We start from the raw sequence: 15,090 nt of genomic DNA on the forward strand, positions 1-15,090 counted from the left end.
ATGACACAAGCTCGGAGCATATCCTCCAAAATATGAATGGTCCGCTCGGACTGCTCGTCCGTCTGAGGATGAAATGTTGTGCTCAACTCAACCCGTGTGCCCAACTCGCGGTGAACCGCTCTCCAGAAATGTGAGGTAAACTGCGAACCTCGATCCGAAATGATAGACTCGAGCACACTATGAAGACGAACAATCTCCCGGATATAGATCTTAGCTAACCACTCGAAAGAGTAGGAGACTGCCACAGGAATGAAATGTGCTGACTTGGTTAGCCTATCAACAATAACCCACACTGCATCGAACTTCCTCTGAGTCCGTGGGAGTCCAACATGAAGTCTATAGTGATACGCTCCCACTTCCACTTAGGAATCTCAATCTTCTGGAACAAACCACCAAGTCTTTGATTCCCGTACTTAACCTGCTGACAATTCAAACACCGAGCCACATATGCAACGATATCCTTCTTCATTCTTCTCCACCAATAATACTACCGCAAATCCTGATACATCTTAGCGACGCCCGGATGAATAGAGTACCGGGAGCTATGGGTCTCCTCTAAAATCAACTCTCAAAGCCCATCCATATTAGGCACACAAACTCGACCCTGCAATCTCAAAACTCCATCATCTCCTAGGGTAACCTTCTTGGAACTTCCATGTTGCATTGTCTCTTGGAGGAAACACAAATGAGGATCATCATACTGCCGATCTCGGATACGCTCCAATAAAGAAGAACGAGTGACTGTGCAAGCTAACATATGGCTGGGCTCAGAAACATCCAACCTCACGAACTGATTGGCCAAAGCCTGAACATCCAAAGCAAGCGGTCTCTCATCGATTGGAATATAAGCAAGACTGCCCATACTGGCTGACTTCCTACACAAAGCATTGGCCACCACATTGTCCTTTCCCAGATGATATAAGAAGGTGATATCATACTCCTTTAATAGCTCCAACCACCTTATCTACCTCAAATTTAGCTCCTTCTACTTGAACAAATACTGCAGACTCTTGTGATCCGTGAACACCTCACATGCCGCACCATACAGATAATGCCTTCAAATCTTCAATGTGTGAACAATGGTTGCTAACTCCAAGTCATGAACCGGATAGTTCTTCTCATGAATCTTTAACTGCCGCGAAGCATATGCAATGACATTGCCATCCTGCATCAACACCATACCAAGTCCAATACGAGATGCATCACAATAAACTGTATAAGGCCTTGAAGTTGTGGGCAAAACCAACACCGGTGCCGTAGTTAAAGCTGTCTTGAGCTTCTGAAAGCTCGCCTCACATTCATATGACCATCTGAACTGGGTACCCTTCTGGGTCAACCTGGTCATCGGGGTTGTGATAGATGAAAACCCCTCCACAAATCGACGATAGCAGCCCGCCAATCCCAAGAAACTCCAGATCTCTAGCGGGTCTAGGCTAGTTCTTAACCGCCTCAATCTTCTCCGGATCAACCTGAATACCCTCTGCGGATACAACATGACCCAGGAATGCAACTGAACTCAACCAAAACTTACACTTCGAAAACTTGGCGTACAACTAACTATCCCTCAAGGTCTGAAGAACCACTCTAAGATATTGCCCGTGCTCCTCCCGACTACGGGAATAGATCAAAATACCATCAATGAAGACTATCATGAATGAATCCAAGTAAGGCTTGAACACTCGGTTCATCAAATCCGTAAAAGCTGCTAGGTCATTTGTCAACCCGAATGACATCACCAAGAATTCATAATGCCCGTACCGAATGCGGAAAGCTGTCTTAGGGACATCGGATGCCCTAATCCTCAATTGATGGTAGCCAAATCTCAATCAATCTTTGAAAATACCTTGGCACACTGAAGTTGATCAAATAAATCATCAATCCTCGGTAATGGATACTTATTCTTGATTGTAACCTTGTTCAACTGCCGGTAATCAATACACATTCTCATCGATGCGTCCTTCTTCTTAACAAATAACACTGGCGTACCCCAAGGCGAGACACTAGGTCTAATGAAGCCCTTTTCAATCAAGTCTTGCAACTGCTCATTCAACTCTTTCAACTCAGGCAGATACGATACGGCGGGATAGAAATGGGCTGAGTGCCCGGAGCCAAATCAATGCAGAAGTCAATATTCCTATCGGGTGGCATACCCGACAGGTCTGAAGGAAATACCTCAGGAAATGCACGAACAACAGGCACAGAATCAATGGAAGGAATCTCAGCACTAGAATCATGAACATAGGTCAAATAGGCCAAACACCCCTTCTCGACCATATGCCGAGCCTTCATGTATGAGATAACACTAGGGGTAGAATGACCAGGAGTCCCTCTCCACTCTAAACGAGGTAAACCTAGCAAGGCTAAGGCTACAGTCTTGGCATGTCAGTCCAAGATAGCATAATAAGGTAATAACCAGTCCATCCCCAATGTGACATCAAAATCGACCATGTCCAGAAGAAGCAAATCTACATGAGTCTCAAGACCCCCAATCACAACTATGCATGAATGATGGACACGATCCACCACAATAGAATCACCCACCGGTGTAGACATATAAATATGAGCACTCAAAGAATCACTAGGCATGACCAGATACGGCGCAAAATAAGATGACACATAAGAGTATGTAGATCCTGGATCAAATAAAACTGAAGCATATCTACTACAAACCAGAACAGTACCTGTGATAAATGCATTGGAAGCCTCAGACTCAGGCCTGGCTAGAAGAGCATAACATCGGGGCTGGGCCCTACTACCCTGAACTATATCTATGGGACAGCCTGCTACTGACTGACCTCCACCTCTAGCGGCCTGAGCTCCACCTCTAATACCTTTACCTCCACCTCTAATACCTTTACCTCCACCTCTAGCACCTCTACCCCCACCTCTAGCTGGTTGGGCGGGCTGTGGAACACTCGGTGCCTGAACCATGGCGCGGGAACCCTGATGCATGAGAGCTACTCGGTGCTCGAGGGCAAAACCTAGCAATGTGACCCATATCACCACAAGTGTAACAAGCCCTCGGCTGCTGAGACTGCTGACCTTGATGACCTGAATGACCACCCCGAAAACTCTGAAGCTGTAGTGCACTTATAAGAGTTGGTAGTGCACTATAGAACTGCTGATCGAAATACTGCATATGGGAACCACAACTACCTGAAGCACCGTGAGAAACCTGAAGTGCTGACTGAAAAGGCCTAGGAGGATGGCCTCTACCATCCGAATCTCTACCTCCAGATGAGGTACCACTGAATCGGCCTGAATGACGAGGCCTCTTGTCAGATCCCTGACCACCTCCCTGCGATAGAACCATGTCAACTCTCCTGGCCACATTGTCCGCCTCCTGGAAAGAAATCTCACTCCCTATCTCCTTGGCCATCTGAAGTCGAATCGGCTGAATAAGTCCCTCAATGAGCCTCCTCACCCCCCCTCTCTCTCTCTCAGTGGGAAGTATGATAAGAGCATGATGAGCCAAGTCGATGAATCTGGTCTCATACTGAGTAACGGTCATAGAACCCTATTGGAGATGCTCAAACTGCCTCCGATAGATCTCTCTCTGAGTGATGGGGAGAAACTTTTCTAGAAATAGCTGACTAAACTGCTCCCAAGTCAAAGCTAGTGATCCGGCTAGTCTAGCCAAACAATAATCTCTCCACTAAGTCTTGGCAGATCTAGACAAGCAAAAAATAGCAAAATCAACCCCATTGGTCTCCACAATTCCCATGTTCCTGAGAACCTCATGATAGCTGTCCAGATAATCCTAGGAATCCTCAGAAGATGCACCGCTGAAAGTAGTAGTGAAGAGCTGGGTGAAACCTATCCAACCTCCGCAAAGCCTCCGAAGATGTAGCTGATCTAACACTGGTTTGTGCTGCTGTTCGGCTGAGGAAGCGGTACATGACCTCGCCATTCGCGAAAGGACAAGAGTAGAGGTTTCAATTTAGCATTGAGAGAACAAAATCGCACGACAGGAAAGAATAGATGTGAAGTTTTTCCTAACTCTCTAGCCTCTGAGGGATAAATACAAATGTCTCCGTACTAATGCCTCAGACTCTATTACGCTTGTCTGTGAACTGTGAGACCCATGTAACCTAGAGCTCTGATACCAACTTATAACGACCCAAATTTCCCACCCTCAGGAGTGTGATGGCACCTACTAGTGTGAGCTAGGCAAGCCGACTGTTTGAATAAATTATATTTTTTCCATTTTAATCCTTTACAAGAAATTATGAGCAATAACTTAAAGACAGCGGAGTTTATATCAAGCATAAGAAAAATAATAAAATTACTGAGTATAACCAATACAGCTGTTTAAACAAGACTACCCAGAACTGGAGTCACAGCTTCACATATGGTCTAAGAGTACTACAAATAAGGTTTGAAAGAAATAAATACAACACTATCTCTGGAAATACATGAAAGAAACAGAAATAGTAGATATAAGGAGACATCAAGCCCTGCGGACGCTTGTAGGACTACCTCGGTTCGCTTGATGAACTAGAAACAGCAATATCACTACGGTCCGAAGTCTACAACACTGGGGTCTGCACAAAAGACTGCAGAATGTAGTATCAGCATAACCAACCCCATGTGCTGGTAAGTGCCTAGCCTAACCTCGATGAAGTAGTGACGAGGCTAGGTCCAGACTACCAAATAAACCTGTGCAGTTTAACTATATACAACGGAAAAAAAGAACAATAATATACAGTCAAGTACGGAATGGGGAAACATGTTGCGGGGAAACATCGAATAATAACAGAAGAACAACAAATAAATATGAGGATCACCACAGTTTAATTGAAAATAGGAAGGGGAAATCATGATGCAGGGTACAACAAGTATCAACAGGAAACCAACAATTAAATGTAGAGAAATCGTAACTCAGTTATCAATAAAAATCAGGAAATCAAAGACAAATGCACGGCATCACCTTCGTGCTTTAACACTCTCTCACCAAAACAATACACGGCATCACCCTTCGTGCTTTAACACTCTCTCACCAAAATAATATACAGCATCACCCTTCGTGTTTTACACTCTTCCTCACCCAAGCAACAAATCACAAGGCAAATAGGGTAAGAGAATCTATAACATCAAAATAAAATCAAGTAACAACAGAAAATCAGTAAGTAAACGTAAAGGACAACATAACTCAATTATCAGCAAGAATCAGGAAAATCAAGGACAAGTGCACGGCATCACCCTTCGTGCTTTTACTCTCGTCCTCACCATAAGAATCAACATAAATTACACGGCATCACCCTTCGTGCTTTGCTTTTACTCTCATCCTTACCATAAAATCAATATGATAGGCACAAAATGGTACATCATGCGGCACGACATCACCCTTTGTGCTTTACACTCTTTCCTCACAAATCATGTACGACATCACCCTTCGTGCTTTAACATCCCGGCAAGGAAGATAACATTAAAAGCAATAAATTCCCTGCAAGGAAGATAATATAATGATTCTCTTCTCATTTTTTTACTTTTACTTCTCAACTCACTTCACAACTAGTGTGAGCTTGGCAAGCCGACGAACAAATTACCTTTTTCCCATTTTAATCCTTTACAAGAAATTATGAGCAATAACTTAAAGACAGCGGAGTTTATATCAAGTGGAAGAAAAATAATAAAATTACTGAGTATAACCAATACAACTGTTTAAACAAGACTACCCAGAACTGGAGTCACAGCTTCACAGACGGTCTAAGAGTACTACAAATAAGGTTTGAAGAAATAAATACAACACTATCTCTGGAAATGCATGAAAGAAACAGAAATAGTAGATAGAAGGAGACGTCAGGCCCTGCGGACACCTATAGGACTACCTCGGGTCGCTTGATGAACCAGAAACAGCAATCTCACTACGGTCCGAAGTCTATAACACTGGGGTCTGCATAAAAGAGTGCAGAATGTAGTATCAGCATAACCGACCCCATGTGCTGGTAAGTGCCTAGCCTAACCTCGACGAAGTAGTGACGAGGCTAGGTCCAGACTACCAAATAAACCTGTGCAGTTTAACTATATACAACGGAAAAGAAGAACAATAATATACAGTCAAGTATGGAATGGGGAAACATGTTGCGAGGAAACATTCAATAATAACAGAAGAATAACAAATAAATATGAGGATCACCACAGTTCAATTGAAAATAGGAAGGGGAAATCATGTTGCGGGGTACAACAAACATCAACAGGAAACCAACAATTAAATGAAGAGAAACCGTAACTCAGTTATCAATAAAAATCAGGAAATCAAAGACAAGTACACGACATCACCCTTCGTGCTTTAACACTCTCTCACCAAAACAATACACGGCATCACCCTTCGTGATTTACACTCTTCCTCATCTAAGCAACAAATCACAAGGCAAATAGGGTATGAGAATCTATAACATCGAAATAAAATCAAGTAACAATAGAAAATCAGTAAGTAAACATAAAGGACAACATAACTCAATTATCAGAAAGAATCAGGAAAATCAGGGACAGGTGCACGGCATCACCCTGCGTGCTTTTACTCTCGTCCTCACCATAAGAATCAACATAAACTGCACGGCATCACCCTTCGTGCTTTGCTTTTACTCTCATCCTCACTATAAAATCAATATAATAGGCACGGAATGGTACATCGTGCGACATGGCATCACCCTTCGTGCTTTACACTCTTTCTTCACAAATCATACATGGCATCTCCCTTCGTGCTTTAACACTCTTCCTCACCCAAACAACAATCACAAACAATAGGGCAAGGGAATAAATGAAACTACAATAAGAATCCCGGCAAGGAAACAATAGTTCAAAAATCAAGTCCCGGCAAGGGAACAACATCGTAAGAAGCATCAACATCCCGACAAGGGAGATAACATTAAAAGCAACAAATTTCCGGCAAGGTAGATAATATAATGATTCTCTTCTCTTTTTTTCACTTTTACTTCTCAACTCACTTCACAACTTGAGTCAATGCTCTAAAAGGTTCAATTACCACTTATACTTTCACATTTCACTATACAACTTGAGCCAATGCTCCTCAATGTTCAAATGTCACAATTACTTCCACAAACTTTACTCAACAATAGAAAACATCACCAAAGCATGAATAATACAACGAAGTCATAATAATCACAATATAAGACTCACAGGCATGCTTGACACCAACGTATAGATACTCGTCACCATGATCTATACGTCGTACTCAACAAATACCACATAGCAAATAGGACTCGACTCTTAATCCCTCAAGCTAAGGTTAGACCAAACACTTACCTCGATGCCATGAACACAATTCAAGTCTCTGCTATCGCTTTACCTCTTGATTCCACCACCAATTCGCTCGTATCTAGCCACAAGTTACTTAATTATATCAATAAATGCTAAATGAATCAATTTTAATGCATAAAAATGAGTTTTCTAAAGTTTTTCCCAAAAAGTCAAAAAATCACCCCTGGGCCCACATGGTCAAAAATCGAGGTTCGAACCAAAACCCGATTACCGATTCCCCACGAACTCAAATATATAATTTGTTTTGAAATCGGACCTCAAATCGAGGTCCAAATCCCCAATTTTTTGAAAAACCTAGGTTCTACCTAAAACAACCAATTTCCCCATGAAAATCATTGATTTTGAGTTGAAATCATGTAAAAAGATGTTAATGATTGAAGGAAACGAGTTAAAATTGACTTACAATCGATTTGGAAGAAGAGATGTCTTTGAAAAATCGCCCAAGAGTGTTTTGATTTTGAAAGAGTGTGAAAAATGAAAGATTTTCGGTTAATTTATAAAATTCAGGTTGCAGATGTCGCAATTGCGACCAGGTTCGTAATTGCGAACCCAGACTTCTGGTAACTTCACATCTGCAAACATGGGTTCGCATTTGCGAACCTTGAGAAAAACCAGGCCTCTTCGCATTTGCGACTGTGCCTTCGTATTTGCGATGTCGCATTTGCGACCATTTCTTCGCATTTGCGAATAAGGCAGCCCATGCCACTTCTCGCATTTGCGATACAATTCTTGCATTTGCAAGCCAAGCTTCGCAAATGCGAAGCCTGCAACAAACCAGCAAATTCCTAAGTAAAATTTTCACTCCGCGGCCTATCCAAAACTCACCCGAGCCCTCAGGGCTCCAAACCAAACATGCACCCCAACCTAAAAACATCATACGGACTCGCTCATGCATTAAAATCACTAAAAGAACATCAACAACTATGAATTTAGTATTAAGATCATGAAATTTCTTAAGAACTTAAAATTTTCCAAATTTTCTCAAATACGATCCGATTCACGTCATTTCAAATCTGTTTCTTACCAAATTTCACAGACCTATCTTAAATCACATATACGACTTGTACCAGGCGCCGGAACCAAAATACGGGCCCGATACCATCAAGTTTTAAACACATTTCATTTCCAAAACTCATAAATAATTTGAGAAAATAATGTTTCTTTAAAAATTCATTTCTTGAGCTTGGGACCTCGGAATTCGATTCCAGGCATACGCCCAAGTCCCATATTTTCCTACGGACCCTTCGGGACCGTCAGATCACAGGTCCGGGTCCGTTTACCTGAAATGTTGACCGAAAGTCAACTTAAATCCATTTAAAGTAAAAATTCATCATTTTTCACAGATTTTCACATAATAGCTTTCCGGCTATGCGCCCGGACTGTGCACGCAAATCGAGGTGATGTTGAAAGAGGTTTTTTAAGGCCTCAAAACACAGAATTTACTTCTAAAACTCGATTATGGGGCATGAATTTTTTTATGTAATGACTCTAACTCGATTCCAAAATAGGAGAGGTCAAGAAAATTAGCATAGGCTCAAAAGGGGTACCAAATGGTATAAAGTGTTTGGGTAGTTGAAAGAGGGTCTCCCAATTCCTGAAAATACAAAGTACAATATTTCTTTTGCAGCTCCGGCATTGATATCACTGATGTGTTGTCAACTTATTTTTTTTAGTGCATTGTCAAGTACAGAACTCTTGTTGGGTAATTTTTCTTCACACTGGATGTGCTCCGTCAGTTTGGATCAAACTCCTTTAGTTTTATGTTGTAACCTGAGATGCAATTGAACTCAAAGTTGCCTGCTTCAAATTGTCTGGGATGCACTCTCTTTTAATGAATTCTTGTCATCCTATTAACTTCCTAAATTATCTGCCCCAGTTTCACACAGTTCGGACTTTAAATGATCTCAAAATGTCCAATTCTGTATTTATTCCCTCAACGCCCCCGTCATCTTCAAAATTATTTCATTGTTTCATAATTAGACTAAATTTAAGACAAGGCCTAGAATTATGCATGCATGTCATGTCACTAGAGCCAGCATAAAAAGAACTATAAAACAGAAACTGACTAAAATAACAGAAAATAGGAAATTGCATTACATAGACGGTGAAAGGGTTTGAACAACAAAACAAGCAAACTAAACTGTGGTTACAACCCTGGAACAAACCTAGATAACACTAAACGAGCTGCTACGACTAAACAAACTAGGCAAAATAAAAGGATAGAAGGGTTTGAGTCACAAGAGAATATCCGAATTACAACCTTGAAATAACCCAGACAATCGAAATAAACACAAAATAAACTACCAAGACTCCCCTTAGCTAACCAAGAAAAGAGCGTCTTTCTAATTACCAAGATTGATATTTTATCCACTGAGTTCTGCATCAACATTACTAGTACCTTCACAAGTCTCCATCACATTGACCTTAGCAAATTGCTTTTGGGTCCCTTTTGCCAACTCGTTCTTAAGATCAACTTCTAGAATCGAGACTGATAGCCCTGAAAATTTTGCGGCAAGTGGCCCTTCAAGGGATCCAAAAGAGTTCTCGTACTCCTTTTCAACACAAATCATCCCCCCCACATGGGGCTCATTATGAACAGACAATGGAATTTGTCTAGTATACGCTGCATCTGGATTTTGCACGGTAATATCACCTGCATCAATAAGCTTCTGGACTGATCTTTTCAGATACTAACACTTTTCTATACTGTGCCCCGGGGCATTAGAGCAATATGCGCACCTTTGAGAAAAATCAAAATTCTTTGGAGGGGGGTTTGGCATTTTTATTTGAATTGGCTTCAACATGTCCAATTGTCTCAGCCTTTGGAACAGATTGACATATGATTCTCCAATATGAGTGAAAGACTATTCTCTTTGCTGTTGCCTTTTCATTTTGAACTCCGGCCTTGGTTGGAACCTCTTTCGGATAGATGGTTGATATGCTTGAGGAGGTGGGTAAGACATTTGTGGAGGTGGTGCAAGCCATTGCGAGTTTCGTGGGTGTGGAGTATATGGTAGTGCATTGTGGATAGAGTACTGAGGAGGTGAGGTATGACTTTTGGGATTTTTTTGGAGGAAAGTAGCATTGGTGAGGATTATCTGGAGAACGAGGATATTTATGGGGATGGTATTGAGGCTAAAAGCATTTAGCAGGAATGCCCACTGGATCCTGTCGTTGGTGGGGCTCAACAACTTCTTTTCTACCAATCGGAGAACTGACCCGATCAACTTGTTCGTTCCATCTGAACCAAAACTTCCTAAAGTCTTCCTTGGGTTTATTTTCCATCTGAGATAGGGAAGAGCGGTCTGGGATAATGTCTACATTGTACTTATAGTGCCGAACAAAATCTTGATCCAGGTCACCCTATGCACGCCACTTACTAGCGTCTTGGCGGGTGTACCACTCCAGAGCTGCCCCACTCAGACTCTGACTGAAATACGCCATCCATAATTAATATTTCCCCGCAAATACTTCTCATTTCAATACAATAACCCCTTAGATGAGCTACTGTATCTCCACGCCCATCATATAAATTAAGCTTTGGCATTTTAGACCCTTCCAGCTTTCTGGATATCTTATCTTGCCTCACTGTCTTATCAGGCTTTGCAGTCTTACCGGGAGGCTCAAAATGAGGAGCATAAGAGTATGGACCCGAGACCTTGAAAATTGATTCTGGAGCATAGTGTTGGACATCGGGGACTTTGAACACAGTCTCGCTGGAGGATCGAGGAAGAGTAGCTGGTAGAGGAGCTACAAAAACATGAGTGGTCAAAGGAGCGGGATATGATGTGCTTTTGAGAGGTGGAGTGTGAAAAGGTTGTGGGGAGATATCAGCAGCAGTGGGAACCTAGGCTTGTAATAGTGGTGTGATAGTTGCAGGGTTTTCAGTATAGTTAGTGGAGAATGAAGGTGGAGGATGCCCTCTGATCCAAGACTGATACATTTCTACCATCTGTTGTTTTAACCTTTGGACCTCCTCTTTCAATTCAGACTCCAACTCCACAAACTTCCTTGACGGGTCAACAACTCTTGTGTCTAAGTCTTTGCTAGCCATGACTACCTTGCTCTTTGACCTTGTGTTGTATGGAAGAGTTATCAGTGTAAGAACCGCAAACCAACCACCCCTCTACTATAATGAAGATAATAAAGAGGAACAAAATGAAGTCATCATGTTAGCATTAGGGCATTTAACAGCTAAAAATATCACATTGCATGTAATGCACCTAACAACAATTAATAGTTCAACGAATGACTTTGAGAGTCATAAGGTCACTTGGCATCATCCCAATTTGTCCATTTGAATCTTCTCTTTTCTTTTCTTTTCTAGCACTTCTTGGCTTGCTCATTTTTCTTTTTTTTTCCTTTCTGATTATCGCTCTTTTCTTTCCTCTCATTTCTCACGTCCCACAACTTCATCCTCTTTTTTTCCTTTTCTTTTTTTTTTGATTTTTTTTAAAAAAGAAAATGATTCGATCGAACTCTATGTAGGTTGCCTACGTATCATGTCCTTCATGAATCAGACCAAGCGTAGTTCTGAAAAAGTAATGGATAAATTAAACGAAAAATAAAAAATAAAAATCTTTTTGGATTTTTCACTTACAATTTTTTTTGGTTTTCAAATATAAAACACGAAATACGATAAAAAGAGACTTGACAAGCTCAACTGTACTACGACAAACTCTGACACCAACTAAAAGAATTAGTACTACTGAACATGACTATAAAGTACAAAACAACAACAAAAACAGACCAAAAAAATCTCCTTAAGCAACTCTTGGATGCAACGGTCCTGACTAAGAGGGTCCTTGGGCATTTATCATGCTCAAACTCTGATAAGTAGATCCACACCCACTACAAAAAAACTGGAATTAGCTATGAACGTCGTCGCTAATCTGTCGCTAAAATGCTCGTAGCTAGCAAAATCTTTTGATAATCCATCGCTAAATGAGATTAGCGACATATTTTTCTGTTTAGCTACAGATTTTGTCCGTCGCTAAAATCTGATTTTTTAGTAGTGACCTGTATGAAAAAAAATAAGACCAAATAGAGTTAAAGACTTAGAACACCATGTGAGACAATAAAACTTCCTATCAGACACATGCAAGATATGATTGAGGCTATTTTTGCAAAATGGCTTATGTGGCCAAAAGGTGACTAGAAGTGCAAACTTAACAAAAGTGACCTCTAAGACATGGAAAAATTACTTTGCAGAAATGACTCATTTTGTAGAAATGGCCTATGTGGACAAAAAGACGGCTAAGTATGCAGATTCAACACAATGGACCTTAAACTGAGAGGACACATGTTGTGGACTTAGGACTCTAAGGCATGGGTTAATTGAACTACTTTTGCAAAAATAGCCCTATTTCGCAAAACGGCCTATGTGGACAAAAGCGGTAGACATGCAAACTCGACAAGGACAGACCTTAAAGTAAAGATACACCTAATTGTGGATTCAAGACTCTTCAGACAATTAAACAAAACCACTTTGCGAAAATAGCCATATTTTGCAAAATGACCGATGTGGCCAAAAGCGGCTAGACATGCAAGATTTGGCTACGACCCTCGAAGCCAAGAACCTAAGACTTACTAAGAAGACCGGACCCTATGTGGAATGCCTACGTATCACGCCCCGAAAGACGAGAATCAGATATGTGTAGTTCGAGAAGATTGGATACGTGCGAGAAATTAAAAAAAAAACTAATTTGGAGAAAACATATTTTTTGTCCTTTTCTTTGATGTAAAATCTTTTTAAATTTTATTTCTCTTTTTTTTTTGAAAAATGATGGAAAAGTACAAAATCTTTTTGGATTTTTCGTTTTCAATTTTTCTCTTTCTTGAAAAATTATGAAAGGGAAATATAATTGGGCCCTACTTGCTTTATTTTCACACTTCACCCTCTTTTCTCTCTCATTTACCTTCAACCATCATTGGTCCGCCAAATGACCCTTTTACCTTTGAAGAATGGAACATGTAGCACATAAGATGCATCAGGATGATCTTTTACTTTTTGGGTACACCTGTCATAGACGGACCCAACCCCTATGTTGAGTCCCCAAAGTCAAATGCACATAATGCAAACAACGTTCCTACTAGGGATTCGGCATGAGGTTATGTCATTCTAGGTTGAAACCTGAGGGTGTGTTCTAGACCGAGCGGACAACTCGAGCCGAGGTGGGGGCAACATACCGGGAGCACGAAAGTCTACCCGGCCTTGTGTCTAGCCCAACCTCGTTCTATTTGGTATGACTTCTAATAAGAAAGTGGGACACGCGTACATGTGCATCATATTTTTAAAAGACTCAGAAGGGAGGCGTAAGAAGACAGTTTAATACAGTTCAAATAATATCAAAGTGGTAAATAAGCGACAATTAACACATTAAGTCCACAAATATAGTAATATCAACAAACAATAAAGCCGAGCATAGATCATATTAACAAGCTCGAATTCTGAACCTTGAACCAGAAGTTCTGGGTTCTTGTCCCTAGCAGAGTCGCCGGAGCTGTCACACCTCCTTTTTCTACCCAAAACGGGATATAAGGGAGTTTTTCCAATTTAAGTTACATAATCGAAACGAGATTATTTATTCAAATTTAGAGTCGTCACTTGGGATAATTTATGGTGTCCCAAGTCACCGGTTTAAAATTCCGAATCGAGGAAGTTTGACTTTGTTTTACAGTCTGCGAAACATAAAATCCGGGTAAGGAATTATGCTAACCCGAGAGAAGGTGTTAGGCATTTCCGAGTTCCGTGGTTTTAGCACGGTCCCTTTAATCATACCTGGCTTAACTTATCTAATTACTTATTTTAGAACATATGTTCATTCACCTTTTATCACTTTTATTTGCGTAATTATTCCTAAATAGGGAGTTATCTAGAAAAACGAGTCACGCGTACGTGTCTACAATTAATCACGTTTTATTATTATTAATAAAGTTTGGCCAAAGTTGCGAACGTATTTTTCGATTTATTTTTAAAGAATCGTAATTATGTCATGCGATCGTATACACAATCATGATAATAGATTAAGTTGCGCCTAAAGTAAGCTACGATATTCATGAATTATCTGTTTCTTCCTAAATTTTACAACTTTTGTTGCACCTTAATCACTTACACTAAATAATCAATATGGTTTTGAAGAAAAAAATGACGGCGCATGTTGAAAATAACCAAAGTGATAAGTTCATTATTGCCTTGAGCTTAGTAGTTTTAGTGTGAGGTCACTAACTTATCAAAAGAATTTTAATGCAGTAATCATGTACATTTATAATCACATGGGTAAGAAATTTGCTACTTAAACTAATAATGAAATTCTACAATCAAATAAGAACAAATAATCGGAGAAGACACAACTCCTTCACACGTGTTTCACAAGGAACAAAATACGTAGTCATAAACATTGTAATCAGAACAATACAAAATGAAAGAAGTAAGTCTTTCATTGAACCTTCACACAAAAAACAGAATTAATCACTATTAACTGGACCAAAAATGGAAACCTCAAACGGAACTACAATCCAGACCTCGAAACTTGCCGGAACCGTGACAATATTCAACAACGGACCTCAAATCGGCACCTCGGATTTGCAAACGGACAGCTCGAAACCCAAACTCGAACTTGATGAAAATGCTTCAAACTAGAAATAGAGATTTAATGTTTTGACTGTTTTGACTCTCGTGAATTTCTGCTCATTGTTAGTGTGTAAATCTGTATAGAGTATGTAGCTATATATATACACACAAAGTTATTGTAGACGGGAGTTTAGTGGATGCTGATGGTTTTTAAGAAGAAGGGGTTTTCGTTG

This window comes from Nicotiana tabacum, chromosome 5 (assembly GCF_000715075.1).
Source record: "Nicotiana tabacum cultivar K326 chromosome 5, ASM71507v2, whole genome shotgun sequence".
NCBI lineage: Eukaryota > Viridiplantae > Streptophyta > Magnoliopsida > Solanales > Solanaceae > Nicotiana > Nicotiana tabacum.